Source organism: Vicugna pacos, chromosome 32 (genome assembly GCF_048564905.1).
Source record: "Vicugna pacos chromosome 32, VicPac4, whole genome shotgun sequence".
NCBI lineage: Eukaryota > Metazoa > Chordata > Mammalia > Artiodactyla > Camelidae > Vicugna > Vicugna pacos.
In genome coordinates, this window is record NC_133018.1 from 24,749,627 (window position 1) to 24,774,498 (window position 24,872).

General features: G+C 55.8%; 1 protein-coding gene across 1 annotated transcript in view; it reads right to left on the bottom strand.

The window, feature by feature from the left end:
* Window positions 1-24,872, bottom strand: part of GALNT9 (polypeptide N-acetylgalactosaminyltransferase 9) — a 75,379-nt gene that overhangs the window by 48,984 nt on the left and 1,523 nt on the right. The gene's annotated exons all lie outside the window — the stretch shown is intronic.

Sequence of the window (24,872 nt, forward strand, 5' to 3'; positions counted from 1 at the left end):
AACTTAACCCTCAAGTTACAGGTTGTGCGTTTTACTTCCGTTCACAGCACCAAGGGAAGGCACTTCGCTGCTGTGATCTGCTGCCTCCCGAGAGCTCCGGGCTTCCGAATGACCTGCCTTGTGGCATGGGGTCCAGTTTCCTGTGGCAGCTGCTCCTCACGGCAGGGCTGGGACTCGAGGGCAGTGCCTGGGGTGCAAGATTCCAGGAGACACTGCCTCCAGGGTCCCCGCCTCGCAGAGGCCTCCACGTCCTTGCTCCTTGAAGCCACCGTTTGCAGGGGCCTGTGTCCACAAATGACCACGAAAGCACCACGAGTGTTGGTTTTGGGGTGATAAGTAAATTTTAGTGGGCAGGTGGGTTCACAGATGCAGAATCTGTGACTATCAAGAGAGGACTGCACTTTGATACTTTAGCAGCCGCTGAGGACGTGCTGATGGGGCCAGCTGGGCACCGGCCCTTGCTGGAATGAGAGCGCAGGAGCCTTGTCTGTGTTCCATGTTGTGGCTCTTCCAGCAGCCACGGAGCCGGGAGTGACATGAGCTGGTTGAGTGCATGGAGGGGGAGTGACTGAGCCCGACAGAGGTGGGGGGCAAGGAGACAGCACCCAACCCCATGGGGCCATCACCCTGGGCCCTGGAGGGACAGCTGCCCTTAGATGGCGGCTCTCAAACTTGAGCTGCAACCCGGGAGGACACACACTGCAGGGACCCACCAGGAACGTCTGATCCTGCAGGTCCAGGGTGGGCGGGGAGCTGGCATCTTTAAGAAGGACCCAGGGGATGCGATGCTCAGTGGGGACCCAGGAGATCTCTGCCGTGGAACAGGACTCACAGCCTTTCACCCTTTCATAGGTGCAGATGTGTGCTGTGGATGGGAATGTTGCGTGGACCCTGGCTCCAGGAGGGCAGGGAGATGCTGCAGAGAGCATGGGGAAGGTCCTAGGTCAGCATCTCTGGGCCCCGCTGGGTATCATCTGGCCCTGCGGCAATGGCTGACCCTGGGGAGGCTGCGGCAGCTCTGAGAGGCTGGCGCCCCGGAGCACCCCTGCGGGGATGAAGGGGCCAGAGCCACCTGCCGCGAGCCTCTGGAGCAGGAAAGATCTGCACCAGCTCCCCCTCCCATTGCAAACCCACAGGTCCGATCTCACATTTAAGGAAAGTCACGCACATCGGTGCTTCCCTGTAGGGTTTCTGAAGCTCTCACCTCCCTCTTCCCTTGTCTCCCAGTGCTGGCTCACATCTTGTCTCTCAAAGAATTCCTTCTAAAGAGACAGGATTGATTGACTCCCCCGGGAAATGAAGGCAAACGGAGAGAGAAGAAAGTTGTCAGGATTAAAGATGGCCCAGTCCGCTCCTGCAGGCTCTGAGGCCCACGTGTTACAGAAGGGACGGTCAGGGGAGCCTGCCACGGCCTCCTGCGGCCACGCCTGCACTGGGCTCTTGTTCGCACATCTCCCAGCTCCCGGCGCCGCCCAGCACTGGGCGGGACCAGGTGCTGGGGGTGGGGGGAGTGGCAAAATGCCCTCATCCTGCCCTTCCCTGGGACTCCTCAATGTGAGGGCCCCCGGAAAAACGAGAGACCAGGCTCTGCAGACGGTGGTGGGCTGACCCGTGGCCCAGAAGCTACACTCACACCCCGATCCTCGGGACCTCTGGGTGCGACCTTGTTTGGAAACAGGATCTTTGCAGGTGCTGCTAGTTAAGGTGAGGTCGTGCTGGGTTGGGGTGGTTCCAACCAGTGACTGGAGCCCTTTATAAGAAGAAGGAATCTGGGACACAGACGTCCACAGAGAAGACAGCCATGTGACAACAGAGGCAGAGACGGGAGTGATGAGCCCGCAAGCCAAGGACACCTGGAGTCACCTGGAGCCACCTGGAGCTGGAATATGCAGGAAGGAGCCTCTTTGGCGCCTGGAGGGAGCCCAGCCCCGTCCACGCCTTGGCTTCAGATTTCTCCCGACCCGTGACAGGACACACGTCTGCAGCTTCAGCCATCCGGTGTGTGGTGCTTTGTTAGCGTGGCACAGGGACCGGTGCGCTGGGATGTGGCCTGCGGCCAGTGGATTCCGAGAACTGGACGTGCGGAGGTGGACCGTCCCTCACACCCGATGGGCACTCAGCCCGTGGTCAGGTTGACCTGCGTGGCACCCGGGCTTCCCCAGCGAGGGCAGAGGGGCTGTTTTTCCTGCTTGAAATCCTCCACTTCCTCCTCCAGGAGAGGGTGCTGAAAGCTTGTCATTTTATCCCTTGAATAAGACGTGATTTTGAGAACAGTGGGAAATTTGCAGTCATTAGCTCAGCCTTTGAAACTTTTGTCGGACAGCTCTCCTGACGATGCAGCTAGCCAACCAAACAAACAAAAGCCAGGCTGCTCACAACGGTCTGGGCTGGAGGTCACAGCAGTCGTTTGCCCAGGCCCCGTGCTCAGCGCTGCCCCCGCTCTGCACCTTTACACCCCACGGTCCCCTTCTACGCCAGGCGCCCTCATCACCCCGCTTCACAGGGAAGACCACTGAGGCTCACCGTGCCTGCAGAGCCAGGGAGCAGCGAGCCCAGCCTCTTCACCATGTGCCCTAGACCAGAGCATCTCGAAGAAGCATCTTAGCGGGGACCCACGCAGGTTGCCAGCTTTTCATTTCGACGTCAAGGACACTGATCACGACTATGATTACGGTTACTACCACCTCACGAAAGGACGGTGCTGCCCTCCAACCCGGGCAGGAGGGACGCACCCTCGTAATGAGTATTTTCATGGAATGCGCCCGACCCTCCAAGTACACCCAACTTTGCCCACGCGGACGGAGGGCTCCGGGCGCACCATCCCCAGGAGCCAAGGAGGGCTCTCCTGGGCACCTGCTGGTCTACAGGGCTCCTGGCTCCCCTCCAGGCAGGTAAGGGGCTCCCCCTGTCCAAGGGGCACCCCGTCCCCCGCCCTCGCCCCTCCCAGTCGGGCTTAGAGGCAGGGACGGTGGTGAGAACAATGCGGTCAGCACAGCATGAGGACCCACCAGGTGACCACGGGTAACGAGTGTGGCCGTGTCCGAGCCTCCAGATGGAACACAAGCCCTGGTTGGGGGATCTGCAGAACCCCTTATCAGTCCTCACGTCACTCTCAAAAAGTAAGCTACCAGCTGGCGTTCCGGAAGCTTCTCCAGCCCAGCGGAAATCCCAGGACGACCAAGGCTTCCTGGGCTCCCCAGAGCCGCCGGCTCCCCACTTCTGCATTGCCCTTGGGGAGGGGCAGGAGGGCACCAGCTGTGCACGTCTGCGTCCTGCTCTTCGCTCCCACTTAAAGTTACTGTCAGAGTCTCCCCTGCTGTTGTGGACAGGAAATGTCGCCTGCCACATCAGTGAACACAGGACGCCGTGGCCATCAAGTCATCAGCCGCCGCCACCCCCCACGGTGAGCAGAGGGAACTCGGGATGGAGACCAGCAGGCAGCCCGGCCTCTGCTGCCGCCCCCGGCGGTGCCCCCGAGGGGACTCAGGATGGGAGAGCACAGGACACTGGCCCTGGAGAGCTGAGGTGCAGGTCACAGGGGTGACTTCCGTGAGCCCAGACCTTCGCACCTTCCCATCCGTAAAAAAGCGCTCAGCTCCTTACCTCGAGCTGTCTGGTTTTCCTCAGTTAACGGTCATCTTTTGATGTCCCGACGACCGGGTTTTGTTGCAAAAACTCATATCTCCTGGCTCCTCTCTTGCCACTGTGGAACAGCCTCTTAGAGCGTCTGAGAGGCCGCCCCCCGGGCTCGAGTCCTCAGGGAGCCCACCGAATAAGACGTAACTCGGAACTCTTAGGTGGTGCGTTTCATTTCAGTCGACACTGGTGTGTATGGCCCGACAGTGATTATAACTAATATTCATCTTTTAAACCACCGCAACAGTTGAACACCGCCCTAAGAGTTCCTGTGCACTTGTACATTGAGTTATGTATTCATTTTACACGTTTAGCATTGTTCCCTTATTTCAGAAGCTGCACCACTGGGTCAAGGGTAAAGTGTTTTTGTGGCTCTTTCCAGAAGGTTTCGTTCTGTTTTCTGTTGCCAACAATATTTGCTTTTACTCTTCTAATTAGAAAGTGCATTTCTTCTGATTGAAAAGGTCATCAATGTGATACACGATTGTAAAAAGACCATAACTCAATAGAAAATGTAAAAAAAAAAAAAAAGAAAAGGTCATGAACACTTATTGCAAAACATTCTGGAAACCCACACAAGGGGCCGCCCAGGATCCCCGTCCACAGGGAAACCAGGATCCATATGTTAGTGCTCTGTGTTACTTTTATAAGATTCCCTGTGATAGTTCCAACGGAATTCAGTAAACACACATAATGTATATACAAGTCTGCGCTCTGTTCGTATCACTGCAGCTTAAGCATTCCCTTATGTCACTAAAGATTCTGCATGAACATCGCTTTTTACGCCTGCAAACATGAAGTCTCATCCTGTGGCTGTACCGTTTATTCCCCCTTCCACTCGTCAAAAATATACGAAGTGTCTCAGATGCCGAGGGTCGGGCGGGTGCTGGGGGTCGGTACCCAGGGCCCTCAAAGGGCTTGCAGTCCAGGCGGGAGACGGTACATAAACAGGCGATCACGGGACAGCGTGCTGAGGCCAGCCACGCTCACGGGGAGGGACGCAGGGCAGCTGACTCTGCATTTTGGCGGGGGCCTGGGGGGTCAGATACGGTTTCCTGGAACCTCCAGAGGCTCTTGCTTTGAGCCTGCAGGAAATGGGACTCCCTGAAGGGGCAGGCGCAGGGGTGGAGGGGGCTTGGAGGGGCCGTGCTGAGGCTGATGGTCTGGCAGTGCTGTCCAGGTGGGAGAGGACGAGAGCTCCCTGGGGACAAGACGGCCCGTGGACACGGATGGCCTCATACCTCCGTCTCGCCCACCTCCCGCCTCCCACTTGTGCAGACCCTCTCCAGTTCTTTCAAGAACCAGCCTCCTCACACATGATGTGGCCGTCACCCACGTGGCCTGCCCTCTCCACCACAGGGTTCCAATCTGGACACAGTGACTAGCCAACAGTGTGCATGTGTCCCAAGTGGACTAATAACGAAGAGGGACCACCCCCTTCTGTGATACCTTGAGCGCCAAGAGCAAGGGCTTGAGGGACATCTTTGTCTACACAAAGAGAGGCTGCCCATTCAGATGTGCTCCAGCCCAGCCCAGGTGGGTGACCCACTCAGGCGCACTCCATCCACGCCCAGGTAGATAGACAGGAGCTGGGCTGGCCAAGGCAGAACAGGGCCTGAGGCCCAGCACCAAGGCCTGGTGGGTGGCTCTCCCAGTGGCCCGGGTGTCTGGGACTCCAGGTGGAGGGGGCAGAGGAGGGTCCTGGGCTGTAGGAAGCAAGTTGTCCAGGTCCGGGTGGAAAGAAAGGCTCCAAGGAGGCAGGCACAACTCGAGGGCCCCTTCCTATCTGAAGTCCCACCGTGCGTCTGACAGTGGAGTGCTCACGGGGGCACCCACGTCTTCCAGGACATCCTCTGCTCTGGTTCTCTGGCTCGGGGATGACACCTCTGGTGAAACACTGTTGGTGTCAGAAGCAATGATTTGACTTTCCAGAGGAAAAGCAGTTTCTGTTTGAGAGTTGGGGTGAACACGGGGCACCTCCCCCTCACATCCATCACCACTGTAGTGGGAAGAGGTCACAGCCCCAAGCTGTCATGCTTTCATGGAACAGGCACCTGAGGCTCCTGCCCTGTGCCCTGAGGGAGTGCACTTTTCTAACCACAAGAGATAATTTGGAGACATCACAGCGAGGGACCACTACCTCGGGGAGTGGGTATGAGGCACTGTTCACATGCAGAGACCGATTCAGGGCTGGGGGGCAGGACGTCAGGGCAGGCGGGGACTCGGGAGCTGCGGTGAGTCGCTTGGACCCCGTTTCCCAGATGTGTTCTCTTGACGTGCCCTGAGAAAAGCAACGATGGAAGTTCATCATAAACAGGGACCATCTCCCGGCCTGTGCTGTGGGGCAGTAGGAAATGGTGGGGACTGGGGTGGCGAGCACACGTCCTCCACCTGAGGGGCCCCCACTCCAGATCTAATGGGTCCAAAAATGCCGGATCTTCTAGACTTTCAAGAGAACGCAGCAACACAGATTCTCTTCTATAAATATCAACAACTCATTCATATTTGGGGAAATAAGTCCCATCAGGTTAACAAAGAGGGTCTACATCTGTCAGCTGGCCAGGACAGGGGTGACAGGCTAAGAAATGCTTCCCAAGGACACCAGGTTCTGGTCCCCAGAACCAGTGGATGTGGTGCCTTAAGCGTACGTGGGACTGTGCAGGTGAGATTAAGTCAAGAATCCTGAGATGGACCAGGATCCAGGACTAAACGCCATCACAAGGATCCCTGGACAGAGACGGCTGGGGAGACTTGACACAGACAGAGAGGGGGCATGTTACGTGGCGGCCGAGTGGAGGGACTCGGTCAGCTGTGAAGGAGGAAGGAGGAGTGCCTGGGGCCCTGGGAAGCTGGAAGAGTCAGGAAGGATCCCACCAGGAGCCCTCGGAGAGCTCAGCCCTGCCCACACTCTGACTTTAGCCCAGGGAAGCCCATTTTGGGCTCCTGACCTGTGAGAGAATAAATCTGTGCTGTGTCAAGCCGCCCAGCAGCAGTGCGTTGTCACGGCGCCTGGGAAATTAACACGATAGGCCGAGTGGCTCTAACTTAGGTCCGGGTCGTTCCTCCCTCACTCCTCTGTCCTGGGTCCTGACGGCCCCAGGATGGGTCAGGGGACTAAGGACAGTGCTTGCCAGAGACATGCCCGGCAGGACTGGGGTCTTGGGCACGGTCTGCTCTCACCAGCCCTTCTCAGTCGCCCTGGGCTGGGCAGTCAAAGCCTTTTTGTCTGCAGTCAGCCCATGTGAACTGCGGTGCCCCAGGGGTGGCAGGAGCGCAGACTTGTCAGATGCAGGGGTCTGAGGGGCGGAAAGCGTCTGCCGAGAAGCCGCGTGAGCTGGGTGGCGGCAGGGCTGGGCCTGGAGCCCAGGAGTGAAGCTGTCCCAGGTACCCTGGCTCCCGGAGTGCAGGTGCTCTGGAGGTAAGCCCTGGACCAGGGGATTCTTCAGGAGTCTGGCCCCCAGAACCTCAGGGCAGCCAGAGAAGGCACAGGCCCCTGGGCCCTGGCTGGGGCTGGCTGATGAGCGTGTCTGGGGCAGGCAGGAACCTGCATGCCCAGGCTCCCCACGCACGTGGATCCACTCTGCAGGGTGGGCACAGGGGACTCGCTCACCCTTGCCTGCAACGAGGTTGGTGCGGAGGGTACCCACCGGGAACTTGGAAAGGCACGGCTGAGGCACAGCCACTGCCCCCACCATGCCTCAGGACCCCTGGGGCGCTGGCCCTCCGCAGCGGCTCATGCAAGTCTGGACACAGCAGAGGAGCAGCTGACATGGGGGAGCCACAGGAGCTGGCGGCGGGGACCGAGTCTCAGAGGCCCCGCCTCCGGGCCGCGGGCATTGTTTACCGCACGTGGTCCTCTTTGAAGCCCACCCAAGTAGGTTTTATGTGGATGGTCCTCCAGCTCCTTGGGAACCCACCCAGCAGTCTGGCCACATAGGTCTGCTTCTCCTCAGGGCAGCCAAGGGCCCCCCCTTCCTTACGCAGGCCCTCCCTACGGGAGGTTGAGAGGTTGTGCCCTGGTTCAGATGGATGGAGGGGTGGTAGGTTGAGTGGTGGTCCCCAAAGCATTATTCAGGAACTTGTGAATGTGGCCTTATTTGGAAACAGCAACTTTGCAGCTGTAACTAAATCAAGGACTTTGAGATGAGATCATCCTGGATTAGGGTGGGTCTTAAATCCAACAAGGGTCCTTAAAATTTAGAGAGGGCTCAGAGGGACACATACAGGAGAGGCTACATGACCATGGAGACAGAGATTGGAGTGAGGCTCCCACAAGCCAGGGAGCACCAAGAATGGCCAGGAGCCACTAGAAGCTGGAAAGAGGCCTGGAAAAGATTCTCCCTCAGCGCCTCCAGGAGGAATCAACCTGCCGACACTTTGATTTTAGGCTTCTGGCCTCCAGCGCTGTGAGGGGCTGACCTTGCAGCTAGAATGACATGTGACCAAGATCTGGTCAACAAGGTTTAAGTGGAATTTGCCAGGTGGAATTTCTGGGAAATGTATCTGAGAGGCACAGACTCAACTGGTATACGTGGGGCTTGAGGGGGAATTTTTTCCCCTTTTATCTACAGTCCTTCCCCCTTTCTCCTAGCGGGAACAAGGACTCAATGCTTGGGGCTGGGGCAGCCATTGTGTGACCATGAGGTTTAAAGTCACACAATAGGAATTCAAATGAAATTGGTCTCTTGAGGACATCTACCAGCCCCCTGGATTTCATGTTCCGTGGGAAAAACAAATCACAACGCAGTTAGGTCGTTTTAGTCGGGCTGTGTCAGGACTCCGAATTCTCCACCCAGAGAAGCAAGCGGGTGAGCGTTAGGAATGAGAGGACACTGTAACAAGAAGGGCCAGGTGGCCTTCCCCTCACGCAGCCCCCGCCCAAGAAGGACCTGGCTGGCCATCTCAGGCAGAGAGCCGCCCAGGGACACAGACAGAGCTGTCAGCTCCCAAGGAGCCCCCTCAAACCCCCTCTCCCACAGCAGAGTCATTTCACACTTGGCCAACCCACTCCTTCCCGCACAGAAACCTGGGGTATGTGGGCGGCTGCGATTTTTCAACTTGGAAGGAAGTGTGGCTTTCAAGCTCCCAGTTTCTCTTTGAGTCACCGATTTCCATCTGTCACAGTGACTTAAGCCAGCATTCCGAGAGAGGAAACAGCCCCAATGGAGAGGCTGCCGGTCACAAGATAATCTGAGAGGAAAGGGCAGAGTGAAGATGCCTTCGGGAAGTGGGGAGGCTGGGCGGGCCTGTAGGGTACGGCTCCAGTGTCAGGACACCCCTGAGGACACACGGCCACCGGCGGCCCAGAGGAGGGGACTCTGTCTGCAGGAGAGACTGGCCCCTGTGAAACCGCTAAGGATGTTAGACTTAAAACAACAGAAACAACATCAATTGTGAAAAAGCAGAAAGCATCTGACAGGACGGATGTGAAGAACGACGGGGACCCGGGAGATGTGTGAGTCTGGGGCTCGCTTCGTCCCCAGAGGATGCTCTCTGACCTGCAGACTTGAGGGCTCAGAGGAGAGGAGGGCAGAGGGCCAGATGGACCCCGTGTGGGGCTCAGATCTTGAAGGGAGTGGGAGGGGCTCTACCGAGCCCCAAGGAGCAGACACAGATGCTGTCCATCCGGGCCTCCAGCCAGGCCACAGATTCACGCTTCCCGACAATGACCGGCACGGAGCAAACACACCAGGACAGAAGAGGACAGGAGCTTCGGACGGGAGCTGCCGGGCAGTGGGTCCTCTCAGTGCTGCCCTCCGATCAAAGAGGCCATCAGCCTCCTCTCCGGACGAAGCCCAGTGAGCAGGACCGGATGGTTTGCAGGGGAGCCAGCCCCCGTCACCCACCCCCGGGCTCCAGGCAGTGTCCTTCCCGTGCCAGCGACCTTGGCGGGCGACTTGGTGGAGTGTAGGGAGTGGGGGTGGGGGAAGGTGGCCGCGGCAGAGAACAGAACATCCTGCTGGCTCTGGCTTCTCTCTCTCTCTGCGCCCTTTGAGAATTTAGGCCAATTTAACGTGCCTGGCTATTAATTTTGATGATTACAAAGCGGAGATAAAGGCGACAGCCCCTGGTTCGCCTTTGTAGATAATGTCCCTCCCAGCTTCAGTTCCATCCCCTCTCGCCAAACACAACGGCTAATTTCATTACAGACGGGTCTTTTAAGATTCCCCGGGGACTCAAACCCATAACATATTGTCAACAGCGGGAAGGCAGCCTGCCCTTCCGAAACTCAGGAGCCATGAATATTTCGTAAAACATGACAATACCTGTAAAATATATCCTCACTGAGGCTAATACCGTATTTGATGAATCTTCCAGCGTAACACTTGTGTTCAACTGATATGCATATTTATGGGGCCAAAGCCTGGGAGATAAGGAATGACGGGGTGTATCTGGCAAAACAGATGTCCTGGCTCTCTCACTTTGTGACGCATGTGGGGCCGTGGAGATCCCCCAGCCGGTTCCTGGCAGGAGTGAGTGCCAGCTTGCCCCAGGTCTGGGCCTGACTGTGGCTAGGGAGGGGGTACGGGGGGCATTTGGGTGTCCTGTTACCTCAGTGGCCACCTGGCTTGAGTGACGCTGCCCGAGAGGGTCTGGGTGGCCGGGGCCCACCCTCCCCACGCCCACTGCAGCCTCTGGTGGTGGATGCCCCTGGCTCTGTCAGGCTCAGTTCTGGGCTCGTTCCTGAGCGCAGAATCTCCCAGGAAGGGCTGGTGCCCTGGGCCAACCCAGTTCTGGGGCCACAGGCAGGAGACCTCGGAGCCCACACTTGGGTCCCCAGGGGGTGGAGAGTCTGTGGCACTTGCTCGTGCTGAAGCCCAAGAACCTAGTGCATAGTAGGTGCCCGGGCAGTGCTTGTGGATGGATGGATGGATGGATGGTTGGATGGGTGGATGGATGCGTGAATGAATGAATGCATGAGTGAATGGGCCACCGCAAGCCCCCAGCCTGAAGGAGACAGAGCTGGCACTGTGGGCACTGCCCTTGAGCTCCTTCCTGAGACAGTGACCTTCCAGACAAGGAATGATGGACAAGCACGAGAGATCACGCTGACCTTGCAAATGCAGAGGGCCACACGGCTTGGTACCTCCCCTCCCCAGCCCCGCCCAGCTCAGTCGGCGTGGGCGTGGTCCTGGAGGCTGGAAGTCCAGGTCAGCCTGGCTCCTAATGAGAACCCTCTTCCTGGCTTGCAGACGACGGCCTTCCTGCTGTGTCCTCAGTGGTCTCCTTGGTGTGTGCCCACAGATCTCTGTCTCCTCGTCTTGTAAGGCCACAGATCCCATCAAGGGGCCCCCGGCATAAACTCATCTAACCCTCGTCATGTCCCAGAGGCCGCACCTCTTAACACCATCCCACTGGGGTTAGTGCTTCAACATAAGAATCTGGGGGACACAGACATTCAATCCATTGCATTCCACCCCCGGACCCCCAAATTCACATCCTTCTCTCAAGCAAACTACACTCCCTCCACCCAATAGCCCCATAAGCCTTAATCCATCCCAGCATCCACTTGTAAGTTTAAAGCCTTCTCTAAATGTGTATCAGCCATGCACGTCCCTTCAGATTGGAGCCCCCCGGACAGAGCCAGGGAGAAACGACCCTTCCTCGGGCAGCTGCGGTGCTGGGCTCTCCACCTCCTGGAGCCAGGACAGGGGCAGAGTCTCTCATTTTCCTGGTTCAGCCCCTGTCCCCTCATCTGTTTACCCCAAACAAAGCCAGAGCATATTCAAGCTGGTCCTGCTTGGGGGCTGGAGCCAAGCTACCAAAATCCAAACCCCATGTTTGCTCATGTCCTAACTTTAGACGAAATACTCGCCTTCATGTGTTTCAGTTTCCCCATCTGAGTGAAGCAGACAGTGCCCCTGCCCAGGGCTGCTGTGGGCTGAACAGGACGGTGTGTGTGACACTTGGGATGATGGATTATCACATTATTTGCCCTTTTGGCAACACACACAGTCAAATGTCTCCTGACACGGGAGCTGTTCTCACGGCTTTGCTGTTTGGGTCTCTCCCACCCACATTTAGCAGCCCAGCCACTCCCGCCAAGACGTGACAGTCCTGGACCCCTTGTCAAGTGCCTCCGTGAAGATTCGAGGTCAGAGGGGCGGCATGTGCGGCCGGATGTGGGCAGGTACAACACAGGCACGGTGCTCGGGCAGAGGGAACGGAGGGCCAGGCAGGACTGCAGCAGAAGGCTAGATAGGGGTCTAGTAGGGTCGGGGATGGTCTGCAAGGGTCCAGTCTTCAAGACCACTGCCCCCAGCCCAGCATCTTGGCTGTGTGAGCAGCGCTGGCCACTGAGTCATGTTAGCTCAGACTGGCAGTGCCCGTCCCCAGACCCACCCTCAGAACAGCCCTCGACTGCTCCAAGCTCACTGAACACAGCTCTGCGGCTTCCTGGCTCCTCCCTAGGGCTAGAGTTAGACCAGAAACAGGGGTGGGGAGCCTGTGGGGCCCAAGAGGTATTCCTCTAATCCCCAGGGCCCTAGGCTGGGGGCAGGGTCCTGGGCCAGGAAGAGCTGCCTTGCAGAGAGAAGACACCTGATGTAAGGTGGCCCTGCTTGAGGACCAGTGGGTCCCTGCTTCTTGAGGCCTTCTGACCCCGAAGACCCCCAGGTCAGGGACAGAGATCTCCCTTCCAGTGGCTGGGGGGACCTCGGAAGTGAGATGTGGAAGGCCTCGAACTGGGCGGGGTGATCTCCGCAGGACTCAAAACCACCTGTCTTTCCTCCTCGTCTCTCTGGACGGCTCTCTGGAGATCTCTCCTCTCCCCTCCAGCCGCCCGGAGTCTGCTCTGATTTCCGCAGCCCCAGGAAGAAAGCAAGGCCTTCCTGCAGCCCAGGGCAGTGCCCAGTGCTGTGTCTCCACCCCAAAGGTGGAATGCCCTTATGCGAGGGCCACGCCAGATGTGAGGTTGTCGACCCCACACCTCTGCCAGGCCAGCTGTCCACCTCCACAAGTGTGCACTGGGGCCTGAGCCGCCTCCCTGGCCTTCTGTCCTCCTCAGCCATTCCAGATACCATCTCCCTTTCTCAGTGCTCAGCTTTGCTCACTCTATGGGGTCTCCTCGCATATTCACCCACCCACCTGTCCATCATCCAACCACCTTCCCACCCATCCACTCCTCCACGCAAACACCCTTTTCCTTCCTCCCTCCGCCCATCTATAAATCTATCCACCCTTCCTGTGAACAAATATTTACTGAGAAATGGTTACTATGAGGCATCATGTTACTCATCTGTCTAAATTCTGCCCCACTTCAATTCTTTTCCTTCCATTGCCTTTACTCGCATTTCTGAGGACCTACTGTGTGTCAGGCACTTTCACATGCATTATCTCATCTAATCTCAAAATCCTATGGAAGAATGGAAGTGCTCTGTATGGTCGTTCTTCCCATTTCACAGATGAAAAAAACCCAAGCTCAATGAGGGGGGCTGTCTAGCCAAGGTCACCCAGTCGGGGTTTGAACCCAGATCCAGCAAACTCCAATGTGCAGCTCCAACCTCCTCCTCTTCCATGAAGCCCACCTGGCTTTCAACACAACCCCAGAACCCATCCCCACCGTCCTCTCTTTTGTCACTGATAACTTGCTGCCTTAGAAAACAGATGATGCCGGGAGGGTGGCTGCCCCCCTCCTACCCGGCTATAAACACTCAGAGGAAGGCACCCAGGCTCCGAGCACTGGGTACACACTCCTGTGCCCTGTAGAACAGCCTTGTTCTATGAATAAAGTATGAATTGGATTAACCCATCTCCCTGATTTCCCCTCCGCAACTTCCCGTGAGAGTCTTACTCATCAGGGGTGAGTCTGCCTCAGAAAGGGAATTACAGGCTGGGGTGGTAAAGTTGGGGTGGGAAGGTCAGGGGGCTGTGGATGAGCAGAATGAGGTCAGCACTGATCGAAGTCAGCTGGGTCGTCCCTGCTGAGTGGAAGCCACATGCCAGGCATTGCCTGAGAGCTCACATGTTCCCTACACTTCTCACAATAATACTGAGAGGTAATTGCTATTTCAACCCATTTCATAGGTGAAGAAACTGAAGAGCAAGGCTGTGAATAACCTGCCCAAGGTCTCAAGGAGCAGGGCAGCTCACCCAGGTGGCCTGGCTCTGCAGCCACGTTTCAGCTGCCACCCTCTGCCTCCACCAGGGAAGATAAGCTTGTCTGCTTCCCTGTGTCCACTGCTAAGTGCTCAAGCATGTGGAATATTAATGCATTTCCCGCAGTCTGCTCAAATGGTGTGAAAACAGTCCCTTGCATCACCCAGGCACTTTCTGTTACTTTCTTACTCTGAAATAGAATCGAGGCTTGCCGGGTTTCAGGTGGGGGCTGCACACAGAGCTGGCTTGACTGAGCTATTCTGTTAAACGTAAAAGGAGTCATTTCGACGTAGGAGGAAGGAGGTGTAAGCCCTCGCCACCGAGCTTACCAAGCTGATGTCTTCCCAGCCCAACCCCAAGGAGGCAGTCCAGGGCAGGGGCTGTGGCTCCCACATGCCTGGGTCCAAATCCCACTGCTACCATTGAAGGGCCTGACCGCACTTGGCCCTGGTCTCCTCATCGGTGAATCGAGGATCATCTCCAGCACAGGCTGCTGTGAGCACCAGACACGGTCATGGACCTCAGGACTTGACATGGAATGTCCACCTTGGTTATTGTTACCATTGGGTGAGCATCAAACATCTCAGAACAAGTTCTAACCAACGTCTAGCACTCTATGCCGGGGCTGCAAGCAACCCCTGTCCTGGGGTCTCACCCAGAAACGTGCAGGCTGAGAGGGGGTCAGAGTGTGGGAAGGAGGGCAGCCTTTCACCCTGAGAACACTCTCCAAAAGGCTGCATCATTTTCAGGATGGAGGTAAAGGATGATGGGGAGACGGTGCTGGAGATGACGTAGTGTCCAAGATGAGAATCCCGGAGGAGGCACAGCTGGCCAGGCAGCACCCCACCAATGCCCACCTCACCCTTGAAGCCAGCTAGATCTTTCCTCGACCTTCCCCCTGCTCCCTCGGAAAAGACCTGTGGATGAACTGCCCTTAGGGGGAGCAGAGGCAGGGGACCAGCTCTCCTCAGGGCTGGGAGGTGGCAAGACAGATCCAGCAACAGCTCCTCCCGGTGCAGACACTTGCAGCCCTCAGGCCCTCAGCACCCTCCCCCAGTCTCCCGCCTGCCCTGCGAGGGGATCCCCCATCCGGTGGACATCCACCTCCACCTTACAGACCAGGGGTTCTCAGTCCAACGGACCCACTGTCCCCATTTCATAACACACATTCTGTAATGCCTCCTCTTCTGAAAAAAACATAGATAATACATAGCCAGACATACACTTAAAAAAAACTCCATTTAGTTCTATAGCTATTTTTAAAAAAGAAAGGAAGGACGGAGGGTGGGAGGAGTGGGGAGGAAGGTGACTTGCACTTCTCTGCCTCAGCCAATGACTTTATTTGCTGCTTCCCTGAGAAAATAGGAGAAAACGACATCCCAGCTCCCCGCCCCCCAACCCTGAGTCACCTGCCTGCAGGACCCCTGCCCCAGAAGCCCGCCTGGGAGGAGCTGTCCGAGGTGCTGCCCTCCTTCCGGGTGGGAGGAGCTATCCGAGGTGCTAGCCAGGCCCGGCCTCTCATGCTGGGGTCTCGCCCTCTCACCTGATTCCCATCTTGGAAACAGCGCCCTTTGCCAGCCCCACCTCCCTCTCCAGGGCCAACCCTCACTCATCCTCCTTTACAGCACTAGTTCTCAGCGGGGGCCACGGGGGCCCCCAAGGGACATTTGGCAATACACTTGTGGTTGTCACAACTGGGAGGGGGGTGCTACCGCACCTGTGGTGGGTGGGGGCCAAGGACACTGCTCCTGCTCCGTGTTCCCCACTGCATGGCGCCCCACCACTGACAATTATCCAGCCTCGACGCCAACAGTGTTTTGCTGCAGCGCTCTGTGCTGGCCACCTCTAATTCCATCCGACCTGCACCTAAACTGACTTTATCCAGGTCACCTCCACCCTGTGGAGCCAGTGGTCAGCCCTCAGTGCTCATGTGTGTGACCCATCAAAGCACTTGGCAGGGCTGGTCCCCTGGAGTCCTAGGACAAGACACTGGCCTGCCTCTCCTGACAGTCCCAGCTCGGGACTCGGCTGACTTGTGTCTTCTCCATCTGCACTCACTCCCTGGTCTAGGCAAGGTCATAAGGCCGTGTGGGTGTCGGCATCTGCATGTGGGTAACTCCGATTTTGTCCTCCTAAAAGTTATGTGCTAAAGCCCTAACCCCAATGCGACTGTATCTGGAGAAGGGCCTCAGGGAAATAATTAAGATTAAATGAGGTCACTGGAGGGCCCTAATCTGATAAGGCTGTGACCTTACTGAGGGAGAAACACCAGGAAAACCTGTGCACAGAGAAGAGGCTGTCCACAAGCCAGGAGAGAGTTCTTACCAGAAACCAGCCATGTCAGCATCTTCCTCTTGGTCTTCCAGCCCCCCAGAACTGTGAGAAAACAAACTTCTGTTGTTTAAGCCACTCAGTTTGTGGTACCTTGTTACAGCAGCTGGAGTGGACTCATACAGCTTCCAAATGTGAGTCTCCAGCGCAGACTCCCCCAAATGGCTTTCCAGCCATTCCCACAATACACGGGGCACACTCTGCCTCAGGACCCTTGCACTTGCTGGGCCTGGAGCTCTCTCCCCTAGACTTCTGCATGTCATATCTTCCCCCCTCCCTTTCAGTCTTCACTTCAAAGTCCCTCTCTTCCTGAGGCCTCCCCTGGGCACCTAGCAGAGAGGCCAGTGCCTCCCCCCAACACTTTAGCCACCCTGCCTTCTTTTGCTCCCTAACATGTGTCTGTATTCAGCAGTCTGTGTATTTTGCTTACTGTGGCCAGCAGAATCACAGCCCCCCAAAGGTGGTCACATCCCAGCCCTCAGAACATGGGAATAGGTTAGGTTACATGGCAAAGAGAATTAAAGTCACTCATCAGCTGACTTTGAGCTGGACTATCTGGGTGGGCTGAATGTCACCATAAGGGTCCTTAAAAGTGGAAGAGGTGGGCAAAGAGTTGGGGGGGAGATGCGACTTTGGGAGAACAGCACCGAGAGGAGAAATTCTGCTGGACTTGGAGACCGAGTGAGAACCACGCAGGACAAGGGCACTTGAACACTGGGGAAAAGGCAAGAAAACAGATTCTCCTGGAGCCTTTGCTGGGACCCCTTCTTGAGGATGTCTTGCTTTTAGCCCCGAGAGACCCGTGTCAGACTCCTGACCTGCAGCAGGGCAGAAGAAATGCTTTCATCACATAACTCAAAGTGCACTGCATTCTCGGACCAAGGTGTCTGCACTTCTACAAATATTAGTATATTTGGACCACTACTTCTACAAATTCCATTACTGCTTGTGAACAGCACAATTACATTGCATTCCAGTGTTAAAAGCATTAACTTGTTATATACAAACTCCTAAAATATGCTACCACTATGGTAACCTTGCGTTGAGGTTTCTTTCTTTCTTTTTTTTTTTTTTTTTAACATATTTGGAAGCTCGCAAACCAGCTGTGGAGTGAGTCCATCTCAACCTCCAAGAGGTCCCATCCTGGCAAGTCAGTCCACACACAATTAGGACATTTAGGACCTCCCCTTGTACCAGCCACCGCCACCTGTCCCCCACGGGACCAGCCCTCTGGGCACAGCTGCCCCTCCAGGCTTGCAGCCAAGTATTACTTCCAACCAGGGCAGGGGAACTAAGGGAGTAAGAAGGGGGCTGCTCTGGGCCAGCCAGGAGGCTGCAGGCGCGGCTATAGGAGTAGGGAGTGAGGATTCAATGCAGGCCTGGCACAGGGTAGATCTCATTTTTTCTCTGGCGCACCGCCAGGACATGGGACAGCATTTTAAAGAACAATTGTACTTGGGCTCATTTACTTAAAACTAAAATGCCAACAGCTGAGGCTTCTGACCAGGGCCCCTCTGGGCAGGATCTGAGGGTCCCTGCTTCTCGATCAGGCCAGGCGAGCAGTGGGACTGCCCACCGAGATGGACCTGACCCAGGAAGAGAGGCAGGATGGGGTGTGCAGGGAGTGGCCTGGAGGCTGTCACCTGCTGCAAACTTCTTGGGGCCCAGGGGGCAGGGCTGCATCTGCACAGGTGGGTTGTTTTATTTTCATTCATGTTTTATCAGACTGAGAGCCTCTGAAAGCCTTGGAGAGAGTGCTGGGTCCAGACTTCAGCATCTCCCTCATCAGTTCTGACATCATCACTCGATGACCCCAGGGGAGGCCACCTTTCTAGACCAGGTGCTGAGCCCAGAGCCCTCGAGCACCCTGGCCCCACAGCAACCTGAAGTCGGTCTCTCTGCCATCCTGCCTATGGTGTCTGCGTCTCTGCAGAACGCTCACGTCACATTACTTAACAGCTCTCTTTAAACTGATGCACTTTTAAATGAAGTGAATTTGCTTCTTAAATAAGTGATGTATTGCTGCCAAAGATAGAAGACCTGTATCATTTGTCCAAAATGTTAGTCAGTGGGGCACGAAACAGCATGTGGCTATCAAAGTAGAGCTGAACACAGGGCCAGACAAAGTTGCTCAGCCTGGGGAAGGGCCGTTCCTGCCTTCAAGGGAGACTGGCAAGTTCAGAGTACGTGAGAGGCATATTGCTATTGAATCAAGCCTGTCTTGGTACAATAAGAAAGGGGGACAGAGGACTGAAGGGGGGACGTTCCTTGGGGTGGAACACCACCTGGTGCCCGTAGCACCCTGCGCCTTGGGCAGTGTGGGCCCAACCATCGTGCCAGACATGGAGACACTCCCCTTCGCTCAGGCCAACTCCTCTAGCCCCCACTCCACTGAGGTTGGTACTTCCACCATCCCCACTTCACAGACACGCAAACTGAGGCCAGGCACTATCTGCACGATTCTCATGCCACAGCTGCAGGTGGGGGGGGAGGGGCTACTGGTATTTACTGGGTGCCAGATACCTCAACATCCTGCAACACACGCACAAAGGCTTATCTGGCCCAGATGTCAACAATGCTAGAAGCCCTGACCGAAGGCCCCGGTTCAGTTCACAGGCCAAGTGGGCACAGAAGCGTGACTGTCCAGCCCCTCAGATCGTGTGCTGTGACCCTCGTACAAATCTCACTTGGGTCCCGCAAGTCTGAGTGAAACCACCGATGTGTTTAAAAACCCAGCCAGCTAGACAGAAGGCACAGACTCCCATGGTCACAGGTGAAGTCCACAGGGTTCTGGCATAGAGGACGTTCACGGTGTCACCCCTCCCTTAGAGCACAACCCCACGTTCTCCCCAGGGCGGAGGATGCCGAGGGCCCTGCCTGCCTCTCCGTCATCCTGCGCACCATGCTCCTCCCCCATTGCCCTCTCCACTCACGCGGGGGTGCCCCCCACCTAAATCCCCTCACCCCCTGGCGGCCCCTCCACTCACATCTCAGCTCAATCATCAGAGAGGAACTCCCTGAGCCCCTCTGAGTTAGTGCCCCACACACACAGGCATTTGTCCTCTCGTGGTCTGGAGGCCAGACGGCTAACTTGGTGTCATGGCTGCGCTCCCTCCAGGGGCTCGAGGGGAGGACCCTTCGGCCTCTTCCGGCCTCCAGAGTTGCTGGCATCTCTCGTGCCCTTGGCTTCCTGACGCATCTCTGCCTCTGCCTTCACGTGACCTTCCCTCTTCTGTGCCTGTGTTTCTCCTCGCCTTTTAAGGCCACCATTGACCTTATAAGTCATTGGATTTAGGGCCCACTTCACTCCACTACAACCTCATCTTAACTAAGTTCATCTGCAAAGACCCCATTTCCAAACAGGGTCACATTCTGGGGTCCTGAGAGGACATGAATTTGGGAGGATGCTATTCAAGCCACACCCCATCTAAAGTGGGGTCCCTGCCCCCCACCCACTTTCCATCACTCTGCCTTTTCATGGCCTTTCTCTCTGCCTGGAGTCAACTTGTTGATAGGACCGTCCATCACCTGCCTCCCTCCCTGGGACGTCAGCCCCGAGAGGCAGGGGCTGCGCCCCCTTCACTTCTGTATACTGACTCGGCATCAGGAACACGTGGGGAGTGGACAACACAGAGATAAAGGCGCCTCTGCACTCATTCCGGAGAGGGGGTCATCTGCTTGCAGAAGAGCTTCCCAGGACCCATCACACGGAGAATCGGCCTCGCCTCTCCCTCCCTGACACCCGGCTACCGTCCCGTCCCGGGTCCCTAAGCTTTCTGAGAGCAGAACGGAGAAGCTGACCATGGCGTTCCAAGACCTGGATCCCACTCAGGAATGTCTTCAGTGGGACATCAAATATGGAAATGTACAGAGACTTATTTTTGTCGAGTTTCCAGCCAACGAAGGATAAACTGTCCTTTCAGAAAATAGTCCAGAGCCTTTGAAATATGCAGATTGCTGAGCTGAATTGTAAATGCAATCACTTCGCTGCAGCAGACTCCCAAGGCGGGGATCACCAGCTGCATGAATTATTCCTAGAAGCCCAGGGCCCCCAGGATATGCAGTCGTAAGTCTCCGGATGGAGCCAGCCCTGGTGAGGTCCACTCCTCCCAAGGGAATTACATGAGGGGTGTTTACCGCAGGGCGAAGCCTCCTTGCCTCTCGTCCCTCCAAACGCAGGCTCAAGTCGACTCAGTGCTAACCTCTGTGTCCGGAAGTGGCCTCGACCGTTCTGACTCGCTGGTGGTCGGATGGGATCAGAGCCCAGAACAGCAGGCAGAGGAGCACAGACAAAGGTGAAGGGAAAAAAGCAAAACCAGCCTGCTCTTAATCTTCTCAGAGGGAGTGAAATGTAATTGCAGGCGGCTCCAATGGAGGAGAACAGAAAAGGCGACTGGTGTCACACGCCCCAGCTGGCTGTGGCTGGGCTCTGGTTGGAAGTACCAACTATTTTTTCTACTCTCCGTAGTAAATCAACCACACTGGGGCAGGTGCGAGACTGATGCGGGGGGAAAGGCCAGCCAATCAATGACCTGGGGCAGAGGGGCGGGGGGAATGGCCAGCCAATCAAATGCTGCCATTTTGATGTGAGACCTGCCAGGACCCATGATTAAATCCCGAAGAAACTGTGGCTATTTTTCTGGCCACGGCACTTTAACTGTGGGCATCAGCAAAGCAGGACGTTGTAACTCACAAAGCAGATTCAAGGGGGATGGAGACAGATGAACTCAGATGGAAAGGCCCCGAGCCAGCAGGAAGCCACTTCTGGAATTAGAACTCACAACGAGTGGGGCATGCCTTCTGATGAGACACACATGCCCTACGAGCAGAATACCTTAAGCACCCTCAGAATGGAACTGCTAATGCATAGAAGGGGCTCGGAAAGCCCTCTTGAGAAACCAGCACCTTCTACATGTGCACACAGGGTTCTCAGGGGTATGCGGGTTGGGACAGGCGTATCACGGGAGGCGAGGAGGGGTCCAGTGGGGCTACCGGGTCCTCCCGAGGCTCTCCCATCTCAGCACCCCCTCCACGACGCTCTCCTGCAGGCTCCACCCACCCCTTCCACTCATCCTTTTGTCATTTGAACAGTACCAAAGGGGCACCCACCCTGTGCCTGGGCGCCAGAGGGGGGCGCCGTGCCGTCCTCGCATGGCTTGTGCACTTGTGGGAATTTGGAAACCCTAAGCAAGCACACAGGTTGGGAACCTGTGGACACCTCCCAAAATTCAGCCCCGTGGCTGTGACACCTGCCTGTTGCTACAGTGAGCGCTGCAGGGAAGACGACTGCACGTGGAGGAGATAGCTGCCCCCTCTGCCGCCCGAGGTCCAAGGCAAATGCTGGGTGAGCATCTGGCATTCGCTCTCCATCCTTCTCCTCCTCGCCTCCTGATGTCCCCTGGTCCCAGTTCAAATAGGCTTTTATTGTTAAAACTCATGGTGCTCAGACTATTTGTAGGATTCGGGCTTCCTGATCCAAAATCGGGGACTCCCTCCAATGGACACAGCCTTGGGTACACACGCCTTTAGCAACCTGACAACCTCCTTCCCCTCTCTTCCTGCCCCTGCCTCCAAAAATCTCCCCACAGCACTATCCTCTCAGGCCACTGCTCTGCTACAGACCTGGGCTTCCCAAAGCGTGGGGCCGGAATCCTGGAAGGACCAGCACGCCGGACAGGACTGGAAGGAGGAAACAGACACGGTGTTAAATAACATTGACTCACACCGTGAGACTTACTCCCTTGTAGAATCTATCTCAGCCTCCTGATTTCCTTAAGGAGGAAGTCTTGGCTTCATGCTAATCCAGCCCTTGCACATGCCTTTCACTTGAGAATTTCCCATTTAACAAAGAGAGGGCAGACCTCTGGCCAGAGCCTCTGGTGACAGGTGCGTCACGCTGGAATTAAACAGCGTGGCTTTGTTTCCACTGCACTCATTTGCAGAGTCACCTCTTACCTGGGGGTAAGGTGGTGACTTGCAACTGTCTTATAAAATAAATTTCTTTTTACACAAAAGCAATCAGTTGTTTAGCAAAAGAGTCATTTGCTCACTCTCTTTTGTTTTTTGGGTTTTTTTGAGGTGGAAGAAATCTTACTGGACTAGGGCACAGGCGCCGGGCTCTGGGCCAAGGTGGCCCAGGCCACGCTTTGCGCCCCCTCGGGCCTGGTGCCCCCCAGCATCCATGGAGCACTGACTGCATGCAAGGAGCTGCCCTAGACCCTCGGCACTGGAGCTGTGAACAAAACAGACAAAAATTCCCACCTTCAGGTGAATGACAGGGCCGGTGTTGTGTACATCATAAAAACAGCAAAGCAGTCCGTTTGTGCGACTTTCTCTGAGAGAGCTCAGGGGCAGCAAATACCTCTTCCCAGAGGAGGGGAGGCGGCCTGCACCCCGACACGTCTCAGGCCATCCTCTGAGAGACCATAATTGGACTTCCTTTTATTTTAACTTAAAACTTTTGATAAGTGCAGAAAAGTGGGTCATTTGGAACGAAGTAAGCTTTTAGCAGCTGCCACCACTAACCTTCTAAACAGCCTCAGGCAAGCCCTGCTGTCTCATTGGCCCTCAGCTTTTCCATCTGTACAATGGGCCCACGGCTTTGACCTCAGACTGTAGCGGGTACCACAGGGACTTGGCCCGGGGTGGCCCGTCAAGTTGGAGGGAATTAATGCACATGGGTCTGGAATTCTAGAAATTACCTCCCTCAAAACAACCACCCAACCCAAACTGAAACCTCATCACCCCATCCCAGCTCCAGTTCAGTCTGTGCTCCTCCAGGGTGATGAGAGAGCAGAAGGTCCTGAGCATGCAGTCAGCCAGATGGGGACTATCTTCGCCTTCCCCTCGCTGAGCTTAGAGGTTCTCCAGTTCCCTGTTCGTAAGACTGACTGCGCCAGTCGCAGGCACAGAACCGGGGATGCTGTGCTTTATGTACGATGTAAGAGATTCAGAAGGATGATTTCTGTCTAGAAACATTTTTTCTCGCCCTCAGCAGTGAGTTTAGAAGCAAACTCTTGTGTACATAAAGGACGTGACTTCACTGCACCTCCTTAAAGATATTTCCCCCCAGGGGCCTGTGAATTTGAATCTACACACACTACTTAACAAATCTTTGCTGAGGTCAGCAAGACATCCCAAGTAAAGGTCACTGGACCAGCCGAGGAAAGGGTGTGGGAGAACTGGGAAGAAGGTCCTGCTTCTGTGTCCTGCTCCCTCAGGACAGCCTTTGCATCCCCCCAGCTCCTTCAAGTCAGGAGAAGTATTTCCAGGAAGCATTTCAGGCACAGGAAAAATAAGCAATAAATCAACTTCATTTAGGCTTCTCCCTCTCCTTTCTAAATTCAGCTGAATTAGTATCAAGTAGAAGCTCCCAGGAACCCATTTCATATCCCTTGGATCTAAAACACAGTGGGCAGTGATGCAAGGGCAGCGGCTTGCCTCCTCCAGGAAGCATTCTCTTTGCTGTTCTTCAGTATCCTTTAACACAGGAATCTGGGCCAGTTTGAAAGGGCGAGCTCTGTTTTCAAACGACTTCTTGTGAACAAGTGACCCTGCTGCTGTACTGTCCTGTCCCTCGGGACCAGCCTGGGATGAGGGTTAGATTGGGGCTCTCTGGTCATTTCCAGGGACAAATCCTGAATGACCCCTGGGTAAGACACCTTGCTAGGTGCACGGCCTGAGAGAGGGACGTAAGACAGACTCGTCACAGCGGGGGGTGGAAGGGGAGACAGGCAGACAAAGACAGGAGCAGGGGGAACAGATGGAGGAAGGGGTGGGTTGGGTAAAAAAAGGAGAAAGAAGAAAATTGAGGAGGAGGAAGAGATTTGGAGGAAGGAGGAAGGAGAAAAGATTTTTTTAAAAAAGAAGGGAGGAAAAGGAGTGGGAAGAGGGAAGGCAGGAGGGAGGGAGGGAGGAGAGAAGGGGGGGAGTGAGGAGGGAGAGGGACATGAGGGGGTGGGCCTGGGCGTGACACTCCACTTTCCCGAAACGCTTCGTTATCTCCTGTCAGTGTCGGGAAAGGCGGCTGAAGGTCCTGGCTTTTTCTGCCACCAAGAATCCTGGTTCCTTCTCACCTTGAAGCATGAAGCGAGGAGAACGGCTCGTGGGGCTGAGCTGGCCGTGGGGATGTTACACAACCTAACGTGCTGCCAATGTTTTTATATAATCTTCTGGTTCTCCCCATAAAACAGACCATAACACCCTGGCAAATACACTTCAATAAAGCCGTGTGCTATTACTGGGGCACACCGCCTTCCCGGAGATGAATCACCACGCGGACGGTCAAGTGGCAGTTGAACTAAAGTTTTCTCTCCTCGAGGCTTCACCTGAATGGGAGAGACCGGAAGGACCACAGAGACTCTGGAAGGACCAAAGTACCTCCAAAGGAAAACCAGGAGTTCAGAGTGGGGAGAAAGTGCCTGGGAAGTCAGCAGATGCTCTGGTCTCCCAGAGTGGCAGGCAAGGCTGCAGGTGACTCCCACAGCTGCGCGTCACCAGCCTCGGGCTCAGAATCACCAGCTGGACCTCAGAAGGAACCCCAGAGACGACCCCCACATCGGACTGGGGAATGTGCAGAACAAGCCCCACCCATGCAAGCTGGCTCCCTGACACCTCCTTCTGGAGACTGTTACTGACACTTCCTGGGGGCGCTGCTGTGGCTGTCAGTGCAGAAGCCAGAATAGCATGGGACAGAAGGGGAAGGCCACTAATGAGAACCCAGACTTCCCTCCTTCCTCCCTGAACCTCAGCCAAGTGAGGCAGGGGAGCAGCACCGACTTATTCTGCTCCATTGCAGCCCATAGTGG